Source organism: Bos indicus, chromosome 19 (genome assembly GCF_029378745.1).
Source record: "Bos indicus isolate NIAB-ARS_2022 breed Sahiwal x Tharparkar chromosome 19, NIAB-ARS_B.indTharparkar_mat_pri_1.0, whole genome shotgun sequence".
Taxonomy (NCBI): domain Eukaryota; kingdom Metazoa; phylum Chordata; class Mammalia; order Artiodactyla; family Bovidae; genus Bos; species Bos indicus.
The window spans coordinates 27,514,405-27,537,556 of NC_091778.1; the positions used below are offsets into that span (position 1 = coordinate 27,514,405).

General features: G+C 42.1%; 1 protein-coding gene across 5 annotated transcripts in view; it reads right to left on the minus strand.

The window, feature by feature from the left end:
• Nucleotides 1–23,152, minus strand: part of ZFP3 (ZFP3 zinc finger protein) — a 136,389-nt gene that overhangs the window by 3,569 nt on the left and 109,668 nt on the right. For all 5 annotated transcript variants that reach the window (XR_011561962.1, XR_011561965.1, XR_011561964.1 and 2 more), the window contains 2 exons: nucleotides 11,424–11,509; nucleotides 1,143–1,190 (listed from right to left, as the gene is read on the minus strand). The gene's annotated coding sequence lies outside the window, so the exon portion shown is untranslated. The remainder of the gene's footprint in view (nucleotides 1–1,142; nucleotides 1,191–11,423; nucleotides 11,510–23,152) is intronic.

The following is a 23,152-nucleotide window of genomic DNA, read 5'->3' on the forward strand; positions in this document are numbered from 1 at the left end:
CATTATGGGAGCCACTGGAAAGTTTTAAAGAGAAAAGCTACAGGATTTGATTTACACTTTTTTTAAAAATTATATATTTATTTATGGCTGTGCTGGATCTTCATTTCTGCGAGGGCTTTTGTCTAGTGGCATGAGTTAGGGTTACTCTTTGTTGCAGTGTGCGGGCTTCTCATTTCAGTGGCTTCTCTTGTTGCTGAGCACAGGCTCTGTGGTGTGGGGCTTCAGAAGCTGCAACATGTCAGCTCAGCACTTGTGGCTCCCAGGCTCTAGAGCACAGGCTCGGTAGCTATGGCACACGGGCTTAATTGCTCCAAGGCATGTGGGATCTTCCTGGATCAGGGATCAAACCTGTGTCTCCTACATTGGCAGGCAGATTCTTTACCACTGAGCCACTAGGGAAGCTCTAATTTACACTTTCAAAAGAGATCATCCTGGCCACTACTTGGGAATGTGGATTATGAGGGAGGAGAGAGATAAAGATGGAAGTAGGGAGGACAGTTAGGAAGTGCTACCATGTTCAGAAAGACAAATGATGGGGGCTTGGTCCAGAATTATATCAGAGGAGATACAGAAAAATGGGTATTGGGGGTTGAGTTATTTATTTATTGAGGAGAGGATTTGCTGAGGGGGGTAATATAAGGTTCTGTTTTTGCCATAGTACATGTAAGATGTTTCTTGGGTTTCTGAGTGCAAGTGTCAAGTAGATAGTTGAGGGGAAAAAAAAGTAGATGGTTAGATATACAAATTTGGAGCACAGGCATGGACATATGGTTTAAGAATCACCAGTTTACATGATATTTATAGTCAGTAGCTAAGATATATAAAGAACTCTGTAAAAATCTAGAAAAACAAGACCAAAAGCCTGATAGAAAAAATGGGCAAAAGGACATGGCGGATCATTAAAAAAGACTAAGTTCTTTACACATATCAACTTCACTCAAAGTAGAATTCAGAATGCAACCAGAGATACTGTTTATCATTGACTGACAAAAATTCAAGCGATTGACAACCTACCCTTTTAGTGAAGCTGTGTGAGGCAAATACATTGTCTTACATTGCTGTTTAAAGAACAAAATGGAACAAATTCTATGGAGGGAAAATTTGATAATATTTAACAAAACTTTATGTTCACAGGCATTTACCTCTTGATTCAGTAATCTCTTTTAAAAGAAGTTACCCTGGGGATACATCTGCAAAAAATAAAACAACAAATGCACAAAGTTATTAATTGTGACATTATTTTAATATCAAAACATTAAAAACAAACCAAATGCTACATAGGAAACTTGCTGAATTAAAGATAGTGCAGCTATACAACTGAGTACTACATAGCCATAAAAGAGAATGAAGTAGGACTTCCCTGGTGGTTCAGTGGGTAAGACTGCAATACCATTGTAGGGGGTCTGGGTTTGATCTCTGGTCAGAAAACCAGAGCCCATATGTCACAACTAAGACCCAGCACATCCAAATAAAATAAGTAAATAAAAGTATATATTAAAAATAGTCTTTAAAAAGAGAATGAATATTTCTAAGTACTAGTATGAAAAGAATGCCTATATTGTTAAAAGGATCAAAAGTATATATTGTATGTTATGTGGTGGGAAGGAGGCTCAAGAGAGAGGGGGATATATGTATACTTATGGCTGACTCACATTGTTGTATGGCAGAAACGAGCACAACATTGTAAATCAATCATCCTCCAATTCAAAAAAAATTTTTTTAAGTATATATAGTATGCTACATTTTGTTAAGAAAAAAGTAGGGAAATAAGCCTATACTGTCTATATTTCTTAATTTTTAGTACAGCTCTATTGAGATAGAATTCATATAATGTAAAATTCACCCTTCTAAGGTATACATTTCATGATTTTTAGTATGTTCATGAAGATATGCAGTCATGACCACAATCAATTTTAGAACATTTTTATTAACACCAAAAGAAACCCTTTACTCATTGTAGTCACTCCCTATCCCCCTTTTCCTGCAGTTCAGTTCAGTTCAGTTCAGTCGCTCAGTCGTGTCCGACTCTTTGTGACCCCATGAACCGCAGCACGCCAGGCCTCCCTGTCCATCACCAACTCCCGGAGTCCACCCAAACCCATGTCCATTGAGTCGGTGATGCCATCCAACCATCTCATCCTCTGTCGTCCCCCTCTCCTCCTGCCCTCAATCTTTCCCAGCATCAGGGTCTTTTCAAATGAGTCAGCTCTTCACATCAGGCGGCCAAAGTATTGGAGTTTCAGCTTCAAAATCAGTCCTACCAATGAACACCCAGGACTGATCTCCTTTAGGATGGACTGGTTGGATCTCCTTGCAGTCCAAGGGACTCTCAAGAGTCTTCTCCAACACCACACTTTTGAATTCTTTGGCGTTCAGCTTTCTTTATTGTCCAACTCTGACATCCATGCATGACCACTGGAAAAAACCATAGGCTTGACTAGACAGACCTTTGTTGACAAAGTAATGTTTCTGCTTTTTAATATGCTGTCTAGGTTGGTCATAACTTTCCTTCCAAGGAGTAAGTGTCTTTTAATTTCATGGCTTGCAGTCACCATCTGCAGTGATTTTGGAGTCCAGCCACTGTTTCCCCATCTATTTGCCATGAAGTGATGAGACCAGATGCCATGATCTTAGTTTTCTGAATGTTGAGCTTTAAGCCAACTTTTTCACTCTCCTCTTTCACTTTCATTAATAGGCTCTTTAGTTCCTCTTCACTTTCTGCCATAAGGGTGGTGTCATCTGCATATCTGAGGTTATTGATATTTCTCCTGGCAATCTTGATTCCAGCTTGTGCTTCTTCCAGTTCAGCGTTTCTCATGATGTACTCTGCATGTAAGTTAAATAAGCAGGGCGACAATATACAGCCTTGACGTACTCCTTTTCCTATTTGGAACCAGTCTGTTGTTCCATGTCCAGTTCTAACTGTTGCTTCCTGACCTGCATACAGGTTTCTCAAGAGGCAGGTCAGGTGGTCTGGTATTCCCATCTCTTTCAGAATTTTCCACAGTTTATTGTGATCCACACAGTCAAAGGCGTTGGCATAGTCAATAAAGCAGAAATAGATGTTTTTCTGGAACTCTCTTGCTTTTTCTATGATCCAGAGGATGTTGGCAATTTGATCTCTGGTTCCTCTGCCTTTTCTAAAACCAGCTTGAACATCTGGAAGTTCCTAGTTTACGTACTGTTGAAGCCTGGCTTGGAGAATTTTGAGCATTACTTTACTAGCGTGTGAGATGAGTGCAATTGTGTGGTAGTTTGAGCATTCTTTGGCATTGCCTTTCTTTGGGATTGGAATGAAAACTGACCTTTTCCTGAAGTTATGGATAGCCATTCATCTATTTTCCATGAATATGGACTTATGGACATTTGATATAAAAGTAATCATACAGCATGCTATCTTTTGTTTCTAGCTTTGTTCACTAAGCATAACATTTTCAAGATTCATCCATATTATAGCATATATCAATATTTGGTTTCTTTTTGTGGCCAAATAATACTGCACTGTATGTATATACTACATTTTGTTTACCCATTCATCAGCTGAGGGATATTTCCATACAACACTTCTGTAATATACATATATAAGTTGTGTGGCCCATGTTTTCATTTCACTTGTCTATCCAACTGTGAGCTGATGGCTCATATGGTCACTCTATCTCTAGAATTTTGAGGAACTACCAAACTGTTTTCCAAAATGGCCACACCGTTTAACAGTTCTATCAGCAATGAAGGCTCCAAATTCCCTACATCATTGCCAACACTTGCTGGTGTTTTGTGTTTTTTTTTTTTAATTTTAGCTATCCTAGCAAGTATGAAATGATATATCATTCAGGTTTGGAGTACATTTGCCTGAAAGCTAATAATGTTGAACATCTTTTCATATGTTTATTGCTATTCTTTATTTCTTTGTGTGACTTTGAGTCTTTCAGCCTGAAGACTCCCTTTAGTATTGTTTGTAGAACAAGTCTGCCAGCAATGAACTCTGTTGGTCTTTGTTTATATGGGAATGTCTTAATTTCTCCTTCATTTCTGAAGGATAATTTTGCTGGATATGGAAATGCTTGTTGACAACCTTTTTCCTTCAGCACTTTAAATATGTCATCCCTCTGCCTTTAGGTCTCTATGGTTTCTGATGAGAAGCCAACTGTTAATGTTATTATTTTATGTTATGTGATGAGTCACTTTTCACTTGCTGTTTTCAAGATTTGCTGTTTGATTTTTGTCTTCAACAGTTTGACACTGATGGAGCTAAGTATGTATCACTTGAGCTTTTCATACGGAATTAGCTGAGCTTCCTGAATGTGCAAATTAATGTTTTTCATCAAATTAAGGAAGCTTTCTGCTATTATTTCTTTAAATATTCTTTTTCTCTCTCATCTCCTTCTCCTTCTGGGACTCCCATTATTCATATGTTAGTATGCTTAACAAGGTGTGTCCCACAGGTCTCTTGGGCTTCCCTGGTGGCTCAGCTGATAAAGAATCCACCTGCAATGGGAGACCCAGGTTCGATACCTGGGCTGGGAAGATCCCCTGGAGAAGGGAGACTCTGTTCATTTTTCTTCATTCAAAAGAAATTCTTTTTGTTTCTCAGACTGTATGATCTCAAATGACCTATTTTCAAGTGTGCTGTTTCTTCCTTCCAGTTCAAATCTTCTGTTTAGCCCCTCTAGTGAATTTTTCATTTCAGATATTATACTTTTGACTCCTAAATTTTTACTTAGTCCCTTTTTATAATTTCCATTTCTTTATTGATAGTCTCTGTTTGGTACAGCATTGTTCTCATCCTTTAGTGTTTTAGGTATGGTTTCCCTTTTTTTTTTTTTGGCTGAACCATGCAGTATATGGGATCTTAGTTCCCTAACCAGGGATCAAACCAATGTCCCCTGCATTGGGAGCATGGAGTCTTAACCACCTGACCACCTGACCACCAGGGAAGTCCCAGATATAGTTTCCTATAGTTATTTGGAAAGTCTTTATCTAATAAGTCTAATGTCTGGACTTCCATAGGGACGGCTCCTGTTGACTGATCCTTTTTCCCCCTATATACAGGCCATTCTTTTATGTCCAGACATGAATGATGCCTCATTATAAATCATAATTTTTTTCCTGAAAATATAATGTGGTGGCTCTGGAAATCATACTCCCAGTTTCCCAGGATTTGTTGTTGTTCCAGTTTGTTGTTGACACTGTTTTGGTTAGTGTGTTTAATGATTCTCCTGGGCTAATTCTATGAAGTCTGCATTTTGGGTCTACACAGTCACTGAAGTCTCTACTCAATTATTTTAACAATCAGCTAATAATTAGACAAAGATTCCCAGCCATTGCCGAGGGGCTCTTTGTGTGTATTCAGTCATGACTTCAATGCTCCAGTAGGCAGTTTATAACTCTGCCTTATCCTTAACTTCCTGCTTGTGCAAAGCCTCAGGGCTGGCCAGAAGTGAGAGACTGAGACCTCTCAGATCTTTCTTAGACATATGCACAGCCCTACACAAGCATATGTCCTTCTAAGGTTCTAAGAATAAGTCAGATGTGATCAAAATCCTTTATGGGCATCTCATTCCCCAGATTTCCTTTTCAAGTTTTTGGTCAGCCTCTTGTTAGTCCCAACTGGTATTACCACTTCTGGCAGCAGTGACATTAAACAATTACAACTGACTTTCCCCTGGGGATAGGGCTGTTTGCAATGAGTGAGCTCTGAGTCAGTTCTAATGAAAACAAGCCCTAAGAGTGGAGATTCTTAGAGAGCTACCAGACAGACCAAATAGTGGCAGTTCTCTGAGCTGGGGATTTTGCAGGGAGATTCAAACCTACTCCATCCCCTCCAGGGCCTTCTAGGCTGCTTGTTTTCATAGCTGCTAGCTTCATGTCTACCACAAAGCTAAGGAGAAGGGAAGGAGAATAGAGTAAATTAAAATGTCAGAAAGTTTTTTGTCCTTACTGAGTTTTAGCAGTTTTTCTTGAATAAATCCTTCTTGACTTTTAGCAAGCCTGTGGTTAATTTCCAGAGTTCTGAAAAAGTTGACTTTGACCTTTTTTGCCTGCATTTTTGTTGCTTTTATGGAAAACTAGATTTTCAGAGACCTTTATTTTGCTATTCTGAAAGTGTTTCTGTATGTATTCATTTTTTCACAAAAGGAAATGATAAACCACAGACTAACAAAAATCACTATTAAGAGAAGTCCTCAAACTATTTGGATATGTTACAGGACAGAGCAAATGCACAAATATATTGATTTTATTGAGAACCAGGGTTCTGACCATGTGAGAAATAATATACAAATATAGAAGGACAAAAATCTAGTAGTATTTGTTGAATTTGAATTAATATTAGAATTTTTAAATGTATATGTTTTTTAAAGAGTTCATGATTTTTTCTCAGTCAACTGAAAGATCTTAGAAGCAATGATACTCTCATAGCAATGAACATATCTAACATCCAGTTCTTGGTTTCTAAACACTATCCCCCTCGGGAATTCCCTGGCAGTCCAGTGGACAAGACTCCATCTTTCCACTGCAGGGAGCATGGGTTCAATCACTGGAACTAAGCGGCAGGAACAGGGGGGTGGCGGGGGGTGGGGTGGGGGGGAGGAACATTTGGAGAAATTGGAGAAATGAATGATTCCAGGGCAGGGAAAGTAGAATATGAGCCTGGGATGTATTTTGAGCCAGAAAGCAAAGAAGACCAAAAAGGCTGAAGAAAGGGTGAGGGAAGGAAAGAAATAGATGAGAAAGATTAAGAGGTACAAACTTCCAGTTGCAAAGTAAATGGGTGACGGGTATGAAATGTACAATGGGGGGAAATGTAGTCAATAACCATAAAAAATAAAAATAATAAAACATCTTTTTAAAAAAGATTAAAGAAAGCTCAAAGACTAAGTGAATGAGTGAAGTCGCTCAGTCGTGTCCGACTCTTTGCGACCCCATGGACTGTAGCCTGCCAGGCTCCTCCATCCATGGGAATGTCAAAAGGACACAGGAGACAGCTTGACTTGACTCCCATTGGCCAAATTAGTGGCAATTTGAGCATCAAAATGTGTAACAATGATAATGGTTTATAATATGTTAAATTAACATTTCTGTTAATCTACAGTAAAGTGAAAAAGAAAAGTAGAAACAAAGAGCTCTTCTTTACAGAAGAAACCCAGCTAATAATGACAGAAGGAAAAACAGACTAGAAGAAAACAACCATTCTGCAACCCCTGGTGTACTAATTGGTTCTGGCAACGATTATCAATAGATGGTAAATTATTGGATAAAATATTTGGAGGCAATAGAATATTCACAAGACCTCCAAGCATCACCTCAGAGATTACTCACTAACTACAAAGCAGGAAGTGTAGTTTTTCAGTGGAGAGACCCAACAGTCTCCACTCTAACCAAGTGATCAGACTTAGGGGAACACCAAGAGGGATGCTGTGACAGGAGGAGCCTCCTGATGAGATTTACTATAAAGCCCCAAGAGCAACTGTTTAGGTTTCTCACCAAAAAAAATGTCAAATCTGAATCTAATCATAAGTAAGCAATCAGATAACTCTAGCGTAGAGTTTCTCAACCTTAACACCACTGATAATTTGGCTGGTTAATTCTTTATTGTGGGTACTGCTGTGTGCACTGAAGAATGTTTAGACACATCCCTGGTCTCTACCCACTACATTCCAGTAGCACCTTGCTATAGACTGAATGTTTGTGTCCCTCCAAAGTTCATATGTTAATATCTTAATCCCCAAGGTGATAGTATTAGCAGGTGGGACCACTGGAAGGTGATTAGATCATGAGAGCAGAGGCTCATGAATGGGAATAATATCCTTATTAAAGCTATGGTTTTTCCATTAGCCATGTACGGATGTGAGAGTTGGACCATAAAGAAGGCTGAGCATCAAAGAATTGATGCTTTCAAATTGTGGCACTGAAAAGACTCTTGAGAGTCCTTGGAATGCAAGGAGATTAAACCAATCAATCCTACAGGAAATCAACCTTGAATATTCTTTGGAAGGACTGCTGCTGAAGCTGAAGCTCCAATCCTTTGGCCACTTGATGTGAAGAGCCAACTCATTGGAAAAGATCCTAATGCTTGGAAAGAGGCCTTCCCCTGGTGGCTCAGTGGTAAAGAATTCACCTGCCAATCCAGGAGAACAGGAGATGTGGGTTTGATCCCTGTGTCATGAAGATCCTTGGAGGAGGGCATGGCAACCCACTCCAGTATTCTTGCCTGAAGAATTCCATGGTCAGAGGAGCCCATAGGGTTGCAAAGAGTCAGACATGACTGACTCGACTTTGTAGACACGCACACACTCTAGGAAAGAGTGAAGGCAAAAGGAAAAGGGGGCTGTAGAGGATGAAATGGTTAGATAGCATCACCGACTCAATGGATATAGTTTTGAGCAAACTCTAGGAGACAATGAAGGACAGGGCAGCCTGGCACGTTGCAATCCATGGGGTTGCAAAGAGTCGAACACAGCTTAGCAACTGAACACCAAAAACAACAAAAGAGGCCCAAGAAAGCTCCCTCCCTCCTTTCACCGTTTGAGATCATAGCAAAAAAGTCCATGAACCAGGAAGTGGGCCTTCACCAGACACTGAATCTTCTGGCGTCTCGATCATGAAATTCCCAGCCTCTAGAACTGTGAAAAATAAAGTTCTATTGTTTACAAATGACCCAGGCTATGTTATTTTGTTATAGCAGTCCAAAGGGATTAAGACACACCTTTCAAGTTGTGACAACCAAAAATGGCTTCAAACATTGCCAAATTTACCCTGGAGGTAAAAAAAAAAAAATCACCCTAGTTGAGAAATACCGATCTAGAATGCATTCTATAAGAGACAGCTCTTCCAAAAATCATCATTGGTGGGAAGGAGGGGGATGGCAGGGGAAGGGGTCATCTGTTCTATACTAAAAGAGACTAGAGATATTAATGACCACATGTAACAGATACATTTTGATTGGATCTTGGATTTAAAGAAAAAAATGTCTATAGAAGTCATATATTAGAAATTTGGAGAAATTTAAATATGCACAGCATATTAGGTGACATTAATTTATTCTTTGTTTTAGATGTCATAATAGTACTATAGCTACTTAGGAAGATCTTTATTCCAATCTTGGGGTATATACATGCAAAAATATTTAAGGGAGAAGTATTACTTTGATTGAAACTTGCTTGTAAATGGTTCAGCAAAAAATTAAGTGAGTGGGACAGAGGGAGAAAGGAAGGTGAGAGGAAGACAGAGTTCACACACAGATGTTAGTGAAATGTTAGCAACTGATAGACTTCATGGAAGAGTTCAGAGTTACTATTCTTCCAACTTTTAATTAAGCTTGAAATTTTTCAAAATAACAATTTAAGTGGAAAATGATAAAATTCATGGAGGAATAAAAAAATAGGTTCAGGCAAAAACTGAAAGGCTTCATCTCATTAGTGTCATTTCATGCTGCAGTTTTCATCCATTTATGTCCAGTTGGGTCTTTTTAAACATCTTTGGTCTTTATTTAAAATGTGCAACATTTACTCCAGCTTCTTAAACTTAGGGAATATAGCTGCTGCTGCTGCTTCTGCTGCTAAGTTGCTTCAGTCGTGTCCGACTCTGTGTGACCCCATGGACTGAAGCCCACCAGGCTCCTCTGTCCATGGGATTTTCCAGGCAAGAGTACTAGAGTGGGGTGCCATTGCCTTCTCCAAGCTACATAATACTAATTTTTTCTCTACTTTTTATAGATCATAATATCTTGCCTATTTGCATGTTGATAATTTTTTTATTGGACATTATTAAGTTTATCTTGTTGGATGCTATATATGTTTGAATTCCTATAAATATTCTTGAGCTTTAAAAAAAAAGGTAAAGAGGCTGGAAAAATCACTGAGGGAAAGAATTAGATGGAGGATAGGCGACTCCTAAGGAGAGGAATTCTGGGCAAACAAAGTCAGTTGAGAAAGAGGGGAAAAACCAGTGTGAAGTCCTGGAAGCTCAAGAAGAAAGCATTTCAAAAAAGACAGTGTTCAACACTATCACATGCGCTTTGAAGTTCAATAAGAGGACAACAGAAAAATCCACAAACAAACATGGGCTTTGACCCAAGAAGTAGGTCATTGGTGACCTTGATATTAATAAAATAGTGAGGACAAGAGCCTGACTGAAGTTGTTTGTGGAAAAATTGGATTTGAGGAAGAATGAGAGCAAAGATAGACAATTCTGATGCTGAGGTTTGTTGGGGACGTGGGCTTGGAGCAGGTTTTGGTTTTGTTTAGAAAGCATGATTTTGAAGATAGGGGATGTGAACACATGTTTCCATGCCAGTAGGGATGATCTTCTAAACTGAAAAGGGGTGCAGGAGGGAAGGAGCTGAGTAGGTGAGAGAGGGTAGGATCCAGAGGACAAGGAGGATGGGTTGGGTTGGTGGGAAGAGATAGTGAAAGTGAAAGTGAAAGGTGCGGAGTTGTGTCCGACTCTTTGCGATCCCATGGACTGTACAGTTCGTGGAATTCTCCAGGCCAGAATACTGGAGGCCTTTTCCTTCTCCAGTGGATCTTCCCAATCCAGGGATCGAACCCAGGTCTCCCACATTGCAGGCAGATTCTTTACCAGCTGAGCCACCAGGGAAGCCCAAGAATACTGGACTGGGTAGCCTATCCCTTCTCCAGCGGATCTTCTGACCCAGGAATCAAACCAGGGTTTCCTGCATTGCAGGCAGATTCTTTACCAACTGAGCTATCAAGGAAGCCGGATAGAGCTCCTCTAATGTGTCTGTCTTCCCAAGGGATCACTAAAAAGAGACACAATTAGGCTGAGGAGGAGATGCTACAGATTTGAGAGAAACATGAGATAGTGTATCGAAAGCAGAAAAATGAAGGTGCTAGGAAATTGAAGCAGAATAGTGTGGCAGTATTGCAAACTCGCCCATGGTCACACATCAAAAGTGAGTTCAATCAGTATAAGAAGATGATGTTCTCACGACGTGCAAAGAGTAGAGCTGAAGTTATCCAGTTATGATGAGTTTATATTTTTAAATGACTGCTCAGGGACTTCCTTGGTGGCCCAATGGTAAAAAATCTGCCTGCCAGTTCAGGGGACATGGGTTCAGTCCCTGATCCAGGAAGATTCCACATGCCACGGGGCAACTAAGCCTGTGCTCTGCAACAAAAGAAGCCATTGCAACAAGAAGCCCATGCACCAAAACTAGAGAGTAGCCTCCACTTGCCGCAACTAGAGAAAGCCTGTGGGCAGCAACAAAGACCCAGCTCAGTCACAAATAAATAAATAATTTTATTGTTAAAAACAGATAAATAAATGGCTTCTCAGAATCTGAGCCCCTTTCCTATATCAGAACCCCATTCCTACATTTGGAAGCCCTCTCCCCACCTTAACAGTCTTGGTGAATGATACAGCCCTCCTCCCAGCATAGAAGCTGAAACTTTCCAGATACTTACTTTCTTAGTCTCCTTTGAGGATGGGCCTGAGCACGTGATCTAGGTACAGCCAATCCAGTGCACTGTCCAGAATATCAAATCAGGAGCTAAAGAATAAATAGAGATGGTGGAGCATCATCACTGACAGTGGTAGAGGGGGGTGACAGCCACACCCAGCTTCTGGCATCAGCAGTGGCAACCATACCAGTGGTAGCCTCCAGTTCCCAATGCCATCAACAATGTCACCGCACAGTTAACTCTCAGACAGCAGCAGAGGTGTCCTCTCCAGACTGGTTGTATGCCATAATTTTGGTTGTGGATCTCAGCACATAACCTCCAACCTGGTTCTCCAGACCTCCCAGCAGCTCTTTGAGCCAATCCACATGTATGCAACCCAAATTACTTCATTTATAAAATGGCACATTAATTATCATAAAACCATTGAGTTAACTTTTGGATTAAGTAAGCAAATTCAATGTCCTATATCAGGTGTATTTTATGGCCCAAATGAACAAATACAATCTATCATGATAAATACAGTTTACAAGTTTTCTGCTTATCTCAAGCCTTGTGGTTAAAGGTTAGATTCCTGTAAGATTAAACAAAAACAAAAAGCCTCTTGTCCTCTAATAGATGACTATCTTATGGAATGTACTTAGTTCCTTCTTTGTCAGTCCCAGTAAATACATTGAAAAGAACTGTTATGATAATGACAAGGAAGCAGGCATGTATAATTTAATCATAAATTAGATCTTTGTTGACACTTGGCTAGTCCCCAATAGTGTTAACTTTTTCTCTTCCTTCTCTTTCTAAGATGGCAATAACCAGCAAAACACCTGCATTCTCAAATAATTTTGGCAAAAATAATGTTTCCTTTTCAGCCTCCCCTCAAACACTCTTGTAACCAATCATTTCTTTTGATTTTATTGGGTTGGCTAAAAAGTCCTTTCTGGTTTTTCCATAACATCTTATGGAAAAATCCAAAAAAAACATTTTGACCAACTCAACAACTACTAGCAACTGTACCTTTTGTGTCTTTTTTTTTTTTTTTTTTGGTCTCATTGCATTGGTTAAAACTCTTACATCATTTTTAAGTAGCAGAGGTGAGATGACTGTGGCTGTCTTTTCAGTCATGCAGGGGACCAATGTAAATCAATTCTCCAGCATAGCTGTAACTCTAGACTTTGGGAGGGGGTAACATGGGAATCTGATGTGTATGCCTCAGTCCAGAAACCACCCCCCAAGCCCACACAGCAGGAGGTAAGCACCCAGCAAAACTGAAACCACCCCCAACTCTACCCCATGGAAAAACTGTCTTCCACAAAACCAGTCCCTGATGCCAAAATGGTTGGGGACTGCTGCATTAATCCATTCCCTCATCCATCCATCCAATATGGGAAGAGTGACTGCAAGTGAAAGTGTTAGTTGCTCAGTTGTATCCGACCCTTTGTGACCCCATGCGACCCCATGGACTATATAGCCCAACAGGCTCCTCTGTCCATGGGATTCTCCAGACAAAAATACTGGAGTGGGTTGCCATTTCCTTCTCCAGATGATCATCCCGACCCAGGGATCAAACCCAGGTCTCTTGCACTGCAGGCAGATTCTTTACCATTTGAGGTACCAAGGAAGCCCCAGAGAGTGACTGCTACCCACCAAACTCTGTTTTAGGTACTGAGGATACCCCAGTGAAAGAGACACCGTTCCTGCTCTCACAAAGCTTACTGTCTAGCAGAGCAGACATAATAGATAACAAACAAATAAACTAAAAAGCAATTCCACCAGTGACAAGTGCTTCTTTTAAAAAACAGCATGAGGGGCTCGCCTGGTGGCCAGTGATAAAGAATCCATCTCCCAGTGCAGGAGGCACAGGTTCATCCCTGGTCCCAGAAGATCCCACTGGCCATGGAGCAACTAAGCCCCTGCACCAGCCACTGAGCCAGTGCTCTAGAGCTTGGGAACCACAACTACTGAGCCCAAGTGCCACAATTACTGGAACCTGTGGGCCCTAGAGCCCGTGCTCCACAATAAGAGAAGCCACTGAGATGAGAAGCCTGCTTGTGGCAACTAGAATAGCCTCTGCTCGCCATGCTAGAGACCCAGCATAGCCAAAAATAGATAAACAGATAAAATAAATACAATTATATATTAAAAAAACAAACAGCATGAGGACACAGTGGCTTCTCTTTCCAGAGATCTGCAAGCTAATCTGAGTGTGACTTTGTATCAAGACTAAAAAGCTTGAAATATATTACACAGGGTGAAGCAACAGTTAAAACTGGACATGGAACAACAGACTGGTTCCAAATAGGAAAAGGAGTACGTCAAGGCTGTATATTGTCACCCTGTTTATTTAACTTATATGCAGAGTACATCATGAGAAACGCTGGACTGGAAGAAACACAAGCTGGAATCATGATTGCCGGGAGAAATATCAATAACCTCAGATATGCAGATGACACCACCCTTATGGCAGAAAGTGAAGAGGAACTCAAAAGCCTCTTGATGAAAGTGAAAGTGGAGAGTGAAAAAGTTGGCTTAAAGCTCAACATTCAGAAAATGAAGATCATGGCATCCAGTCCCATCACTTCATGGGAAATAGATGGGGAAACAGTGGAAACAGTGTCAGACTTTATTTTTCTGGGCTCCAAAATCACTACAGATGGTGACTGCAGCCATGAAATTAAAAGACACTTACTTCTTGGAAGGAAAGTTATGACCAACCTAGATAGCATATTCAAAAGCAGAGACATTACTTTGCCAGCAAAGGTCCGTCTAGTCAAGGCTATGGTTTTTCCTGTGGTCATGTATGGATGTGAGAGTTGGACTGTGAAGAAGGCTGAGCGCCGAAGAATTGATGCTTTTGAACTGTGGTGTTGGAGAAGACTCTTGAGAGTCCTTTGGACTGCAAGGAGATCCAACCAGTCCATTCTGAAGGAGATCAGCCCTGGGATTTCTTTGGAAGGAATGATGCTGAAGCTGAAACTCCAGTACTTTGGCCACCTCATGCGAAGAGTTGACTCATTGGAAAAGACTCTGACGCTGGGAGGGATTGGGGGCAGGAGGAGAAGGGGACGACAGAGGATGAGATGGCTGGATGGCATCACTGACTCTATGGACATGAGTCTCAGTGAACTCTGGGAGTTGGAGATGGACAGGGAGACCTGGTGTGCTGTGATTCATGGGGTCGCAAAGAGTCGGACACAACTGAGCGACTGATCTGATATGAATACATTGTGCAGCTGGGCCCTGGCCTCCTGGTGAGTAGATCAGGTCTCCCAAAGTCCCTCTATCAGGAGGCACCAGGTGTCCTGATAGAAGAGGGGGAGGCCCACCCACAGCTGCTGGGGAGCAGGGTGACAGGGGCACGGTGGCACCTGCGGTCTTTGCTTTCAGCCTATTGTGATGTGCTGCAGTTTAAGTGGGCCCAGTGAAACAGGTTTTCTGATGACATTATCCAGTTTGCACTAAACCAACCCTCCAAGACTGGGCACACGCCTTGCAAAGATGATTGAAGATAAACCAATAAAACCAGTACACACCCCAAACAAGGAAACAGCAGACCTGACACCTCTGTTACTCCCAGTAGAAGTCCTTCTACAGCCATGTATGATATGAAAACAATGGTGAAGTAGTCAGAGCTGATAAAAATCTGGCAAATGAGCAACAGAACAGGAGACAGAGATTATCCAAAAGAATGTTTGAACTCCACGTTTACATCCACACTAATTAATGCTTTTGACCCTGAGCTTATAGTCAGTTTTGAGAAAATAATAGCAGCAGTGTGAGTAATTATAAATACAGTAAGTAACTAGAATAATCAGTAGCATGTGCTCAAAAATATGTTGTTTAGCTTCCCCCCAGGGAAGCTCTGTTGTCAATAGTAGAATCACCTAAATCTGAAAATCATTTGGTGAGAGCAAATTTCTCAATGGATCCGGGACTACTGTTAATCCGTCAGCGCAATATCGGACCCAAAGTAGGTGCCCCGCACTCCAAAATGTGTTCAAACATATTTGATAGTGGGCAATCAGTATCCTGCCTATAAAATGGGGGTGATCACACCTGCTCTTCCTTGGGCCCCAGTTCTGGTAGCCAGATCAAATTCCACCTCCTTCCTGTCTCAGACTCTCTCCTCTTGCTCTCACCACAAGTACCCAGCTCAGGCCTCACTGCTGACCACCTGGGACACCTCCATCATCTCCTTGCGGATTCCCCCACCTCCCATCTTGCTTACCTCCATTTCACTCTGACTCTGAATGACCCTTCCAACATGCCTAAAAGCTTGGGTGGCTCTCTGCTGCTGGTTGGACACAACCCACATTTCTCAGCCAGGGACACAGGGCCTTCAAGAACAGGATCCCAGCTTTGCCTCACCTCCTCTAGACACCCCACCCCATCTCACCAAGCACCCAATAGACAAACTACTTATAGTTCTTTGCAGATATCTCCAAGGTCATCAGTCCCACTTGATACATCTCTCTGTTTATTTCTTCTAACTCTTTGGGTTGAATCTGAATAGAATCTCTTCCACCAAACCTTCCTTCACTCATCCCCTCCCAGATCTGGGAAGAAGACCAGCCCTCTTAGTGCCCTTATCACAGTGGCTGTTATTTCTGGTTTTGTTCTTTGATCTCCACTCCTCAAAGGGCTTCCCAGGTAGCTCAGTGGGTAAAGAATCCACCTGCCAATACAGGAGATGCAAGAGACTAGGGTTCAATCCCTGGGTCAAGAAGATCCCCTGTAGGAGGGCATGTATTCATGCCCTCAATAACACTCAAGTATTCTTGCCTGGAGAATCCCATGGACAGAGGAGTCTGGTGGTCTACAGTTCATGAGGTTGCAAAAAGTCGGCCACGACTGAAATGACTAAGCACGCACTCCTTGAAAGCAGGATCTACAGCCAGAGTTTCAGTGAAGAGGCTTCAATGAATATCTGCTGCAAGGATAACTAGATAGAAGAATGAAACACTCAGTGTGGGGAGGGTGTTCAGACACTCATTTAAGATCTCAATCAAAAGCTTCTGCAGATTCCCCACAAGGAAGGACGAACCTTGTAGAAATCCATCCTTCAGGGATGTCAATCACTCTTCAAGGCTCCAAACCTTGCCTCCAGCCTTGGGTTTGGCCCCCATCTATCCCTGGACTGTGCTGTCTTCTACACATACACCTGCTCTTTCTCTCTTTGTCATCAGATTGCAAACCTGTGCCCTGAGTGCTCTCTCAGCAGCAAGCGTCTGGATCTGCAGGCCTGGGGAAGGCACACATCTTGGTCTTTTGCCCTGAACACATACAGGAAGTGAGCCAGCCAGGCAGTCAGCCACAGCTATATTTAGATTTCTGTCACCTGATGGGGTCACCCATTAATCAGGGGACTGTGGCAGCTGTGGCATTTCGGGAGTAAACTGAGGTGGGTCCTTGGGCAGTGAGGAGGGGGCTAGATGTCTGGGCAGCGACCTCAGCTTCATTCAAGCAAGACACAGGGCAGAGATGAAAATGCATGGCTTACATGAAAGCTGGAAAGATGGAGGTCAGACGCAAGGGGGACCGGGACTTGAGGGAGAAATCAGTGCCTGGCTTGGGCACGGGAGGAGCCTGGAAGATCAGTAGGAAGAGTGCCTCAGCTGGTCGGGCCCCTTCCTGCCGGGTGAGCTGTGGCTGAGTGAGTGGCTCTCTGACAGGCAGTAAGCCCAGCTGTGGTCAGCAGAGAGAGCTGCGGTCACCAGACCCCATCCACAAGGGAGAAACAAGAAAGAAGCAGACAGGCAGGATTTTTTTTTTCCCAAGCCCTAAAGGCACTCCTTGCCCCAGATTTGGTTTATTAAATGACTGTCCTGGGAGCCAGGGAATAGGTCTTAAGTCATCATTGATCCAGTTGCTTTTCCTTCCTTTATCTCTAGAATACAACCCCATCCCTCTGGTGGAGCCATTATAAGAATCTCCTGGGACTTCCCTGGCGGTCCAGTGGTAAAGACTCTGTGCTCACAAAGCAGATGGCCCGGCTTTGATCCCTGGTCAGGGAACAAGAACCCACATGCCGCAACTAAGACCTGGCACAGCCAAATTAATTAGGGAAAAAAAAAGAATCTCTTGCCCTGATTTTGCCCCTCTGGGCTATTTCTGGCCCTACCCACAAGGGTTGACTCCTCAAGACCAAATTCTATCTGAAACAGCCCAGTGCTGCCCATCACTCCAGGGTCACCCACGTCCCTCATTCTGGCTTTCAAAGTCCTCCATGTTCTAACACTCAGCCTTCTCCCCAGACCTTTTTTTTTCAACAGCGTTTCAAGGTATTGTTGACATAAAAGAAACAGCACATGTTTAAAGTGTACACTTTTGGGAATTCCCTGATGATTCAGTGGTTAGGACTCAGCTCTTTCATTGCCAGAGCCCAGGTCCAATCCCCAGATGGGGAACTAATATCCCACAAGCCAGCGGCATGGCAAAAAAATAAAAAGGTACAGTTTGGTAAGTTTTTATGTGTACAAAAATACATATCCCATACACCAACAACACAGTCAATGTAATGAATATATTTATCACCTCCCCCCAATTTTTGCATGTTCTTTTGTCATCCCTTCTTCCCACTTCTCCCCCCATCCCCCCCACAACAACTCCTGATACACTTTCTGTCACTATAGATTAGCTTGCAGTTTGGGGTGGGGGAATGGTTATGCATAGATGGACTCACACAGTACACATCCCTTTTTGTCCAGAGTCTTTCACTCAGCACAATTATTCTGAGATTCATCCTTGTTGTAGCGTGGATCAACAAGGCACTTCTGTTTATTGCTCAGTTTAATATTTTCTGATGTATGAATGTACTGCAAGTTGTTTATCCATTTGCCTGTGGATGAACATTTCAATTGCTCCCAGTTTTTGATTCCCAAATAAAGCATCTCTGAGTGCTTGTGTACAAATCTTCGCCTGGCCATGTGCTTTCATTTCTCTCAGGTAAATAAATAGGGGATCCGTGGTGGAAGTGGGTCTCATAACTTTTTCAAAAACTATCAAACTATTTTCCATGAAGTGGTTGCTTCATTTAAGTTCCTACCAGAGTGTAAAAGATCACTCACATGCTCACAGAGACTTGAATGGTGAGTCTTTTTATTGCTGTCATTCTAACAAGTGTGTAGACTGATATTTCAATTTGCATTCTCCTAACCACTAAATGGACTTCCCTAGTGGCTCAGCAGTAAAGAATCTGCCTGCAAAGCAGGAGATGCAGGTTTGATCCTTGGGTCAGGAAGATCTCCCGAAGTAGGAAATGGCAACCCACTCCAGTATTCTTGCCTGGAAAATTCCATGGACAGAGGACCCTGGCGGGCTACAGCCCATGGAGTCGCAAAAGAGTTGGACATGACTTAGTGACTAAACGACAAAAACAACGTTATGTTGGAGATGCTTTCAATGACTCAGTTGCAATTTGCAAGTTGCTTATATCTTCTTTGGTGAAGTGTCCAAATATTTTCCCCATTTTTTAACTGGATTATTTGTTTTCTTAGTAAGTTTTCAGAGTTCAGGTCTTTATGAGATATATGATTTTCACATATTTTCCAGTCTCTGGCTAATCTTTTTACTCTCTTATAATGGTGTCCTGTCTTCAATGAAGAGAAGTTTCTAATCTTGGCGAAGTCGAATTTATTGACTTTTTTTCTTTTAAGATAGTGCTTTTAATGTAGTATCTAAGAAATCTTGGGTAAATCTAAGGTCAGAGAGATTTTCTCCTGTGTTTTTGTCTAGGAGTTGTATAATATTGAGTTTTCTGTTTAGTTCCAGGGTTCATTTTGAGTGTTCTGGTTTCACTTTGTCTGTTTTGGTTTTTGGTTGTTTTGTTTTGTTCGCCTGTGGATGTCCCATGATTTCAGCACTATTTTTTTTTTTTGAAGACTATTCTTTCTTTCTGCACTGAATTGCCTTTGTACCTTTGTTGAAAATCAATTGACCATATATGTGTACATCTATTTCTGAACACTCTATTCTGTTCCATTGACCTATTTAAGGAATTGAAAAACAAGCCTTTCTTCAGGGAATCGCCTTTGCATCTTTGTTAAAAACCATATAAATACAAGTCTATTTCTTGACTCTATATTCTGTTCCAAAGATCTAATTGTATATTTGATATATTTGTACTGATAATACATTTCTTTTAAGTATTTGTTTATTTGGCTGCACTGGGTCTTTCTTGAAGCCACGTGGGAACCTTTTCAGTTGCTGCATGTGGGATCTAGTTCCCTGACCAGGGATCAAACCCATGTCCCCTGCACTAGGAGCTCAGAGTCTTGGCCACTGGACCATCAGGGAAGCCCAACACATTGCTTTTATTATTTGAGCTTTATAATAAGTCTTGAATCGGGTATTATTAAGCCTCCAACTTTGTTCTTCTTCCACGTTATGTTGGCCATTATCCATCTTTGCATTTCCATCTCAATTTTAGAATCAGCTTGTTCCACCAAAAAAGCCCACTGAGATTTTGATTGGAATCATGTTGATTTTGTAGATCAACTTGGAGAGAATGGACATTTACTAGTACTGAGTCTTTTGACCCATGAATATAATACAGGTCTCTATTTGGGATTTCTTTTCATTTCTCTGTAGTCTTCAATGTGCAAGTCCTACATGTCCTTGTCAGATGTCTCCCCAAGTAGATAATATTTTATGGTATTTTGAAATATCTGATTCATCAGGTATTTTCAATATCTGATTAATCATTGCTGTTACATAATTTAGTTTTCTATTGTATCCTGCAACATTATTAAACTCATTAATTTTAGTATTTGTTTTGTCATTCTATAGAATTCTAGATTGATGGGTGCTTTGTTTGTTTGTTTTACTTTTAGTACTTTTAAAATGTTTCTTCCCTATCTTCTAGGTCACCCTGATTCCAATAAGGAGATTAATGAAATATGTATTTCTCTAGCTGTAATGTGCCCTTCCTTTCTATGGCTGCTTTTAGATTTTCTCTTTACTGCTAGTTTAAATTTTGATGTACTGTGGTGTCATTTTCTTCACATTTCTTGTGTTTTTGGTTCTTTGAGTTTCTTGGATATGTGGGTTTATATTTTTTATCAATTTTTATCAAATTGGAAAAAAAAAGTCTCTACTTAACATGCTTTTGTCCACTAATTTTGTCCACTAATCTATCATTTCTGGGTCTGTTTGATTGACTGATGTTTCTCCCCATTATGAAGAATAGCTTCCTGATTCATCAAATGCTTGGAAATTTTTCATCAAGAGATGTTATTTTATTTTCCATTATGGTTCATTATAGGATATTGAATATAGTCCCTTGCACTATATATAGCAAGACTTTGCTTTTTATCTGTTGATTTACAGTGTTGTGTTAATTTCTGATGTACAGCAAAGTGATTCAGTTACACAGTTACACAATAATATTGAATTATTATTCTCCAAAATCCTTGCTACCACCTGCTGTATTGTATATTTATGTGTGTTATGTTTCCTGTCGTGACTGTTCCCTATCTAGAAAATAAACTGTAGGAGAGCAGAGATATGTGTTTTGTGCACTTCTGTATCCCCCAAGCATAGAGAACAGAGCTCATGACAAGTGCTTATTAAACATATTTTGGAGGAGAAAAGGGTTGATCTTGGTTTTTTTAATTAATTAGTTTCTTTGGCTGCATCGGTCTTAGTTGCAGCATGAGCAAACTAGTTCCTTGACCAGGGATCAAATCTGGGTGCCCAGCATTGGGAGCATAGCCTTTAACCACTGGACCATCAGGGAAGCCCTAACCAATGAGTGTGAAGTGAAAAAATAGCAGTACGTGGTCAGAGGGTTGGAGAAGATGGGAATCTTCTTTCCCTGTCTGGGTTCTCAGCTCTTCAGGCAGTATCTATTTTCCACTGCTCCTCCTCCAGCCCAGACAGTAGAAATTCCCATGGTTTTCACGCTAGGAGAGCAGGCTGGGTTGGGCTCTGCCAGGCTCCTCTGTAAGTGTGTTGTTCAGACGCTCAGTCCTGTCCGACTCTTTGTGACCCCATGGACTGCAGCACGCCAGGCTTCCCTGTCCTTTACCATCACCTGGAGCTTGCTCAGACTCAAGTGCATTGAGTCGGTGATGCCATCCAACCATCTCGTACTCTGTCGTCCCCTTCTCCTTCTGTCTTCAATCTTTCCCAGCATCAGGGTCTTTTCTAATGAGTCTGTTGCTTGCTAAGTCACTTCAGTCGTGTCCGACCCTGTGCAACCCCATAGACCGCAGCCCACCAGGCTCCCCCGTCCCTGGGATTCTCCAGGCAAGAACACTGGAGTGGGTTGCCATTTCCTTCTCCAATGCATGAAAGTGAAAAGTGAAAGTGAAGTCGCTCAGTCGTGTCCGACTCTAGCGACCCCATGGACTGCAGCCTTCCAGGCTCCTCTGTCCATGGAATTTTCCAGGCAAGAGTACTGGAGTGGGTTGCCTTTGCCTTCTCCAAGCGAGTCTTATCTGGTTTGACAATTAGTCAGTGTGGTGGAGAGGGGCGCCATCTGGTGGTAGCGGGGAGAATATCTGCAGACTTTCAGAGGAGACTTTCCACTGAGGATCCCAGGAAAAGGGTGAATGGAGGAAGAAGCGGGGTTTAGCCCCACCCACCAGGCTTTAGCTTTCTGAGAATCTCTTCAGTTCAGTGGGAGCTGAAGTGGTTCCTTCCCTCATTCACCTTTGGAGAATGCCAGGGCAGCAATCACAGGCAGTGCTCTCCATGCAGTGGTCATAGGGACTCCAGACTGTTCCATGTCCACAGGCAGGAATTCCCTCCCAGAATTCTTCCTTCAGGGGTAATCTTGTCCTTCTCATTTCTGGAATGTGCACATCTCTCCATTCAGGCCTGGGCCTCAAGGCCTCTCTGACGTGGAGAACACCCTAGCGGCACCTGGTCTGAGAGGTTCAGCCTTGGTCAGACTGCCTGGGTGGCCCAAGTACCACTCCCCTGCAGCTTTGCCTTCATCCCAACACTGTGGATCTCCTGAGCATGATGGTGCTCGGTCCCGCCTTGCTTTGTGGCTTCCCCTTCCTGCTGCCCTTGAAGCAAACCCTTAGCTCTTTCACAGCAGAGTTGCACTGCAAAATTCAGTAGTGTCCCAAGTAACAAATTAATAGTTGAAGCTCCAGTAGCTTTCAGAAATATGTGGACTTTTTCCCCCCCTACTCCTGAGGTCCTTCCTCCCTCAGAAGTTCCACTGATTTGCTCTTCTTCATCTTCTTTCTTTATTATTTACTTGGCTGCACTGGGTCTTAGTTGTCTCACGTAGAATCTTCCATCATGGTTTTGGCATGTGGGATCTTTAGTTGTGGTATGTGGGCTCTAGTTCCCTGACCAGGGATTGAACCCAGGCCCTCTGCATTGAGAGCAGAGTCTTAGCCACTGGACTACCAGGGAAGTCCCCCGGTCTGCTCTTCTTTTTAATTCCTTCTCCTCAGCCCTGCTACTTCTCATAGAAAAAAAAAAAAAGTTTCAGTGGGAAACTATACGTTATGTAAATTCTAGAGGTCATCCCCGGAGAAGGCAATGGCACCCCACTCCAGTACTCTTGCCTGAAAAATCCCATGGATGGAGGAGCCTGGTGCACTGCAGTCCATGGAGTCACTAAGAGTCAGACATGACTGAGCGACTTCGCTTTCACTTTTCCCTTTCATGCATTGGAGAAGGAAATGGCAACCCACTCCAGTGTTCTTGCTTGGAGAATCCAGAGACGGGGGAACCTGGTGGGCTGCTGTCTATGGGGTCCCACAGAGTCGGACATGACT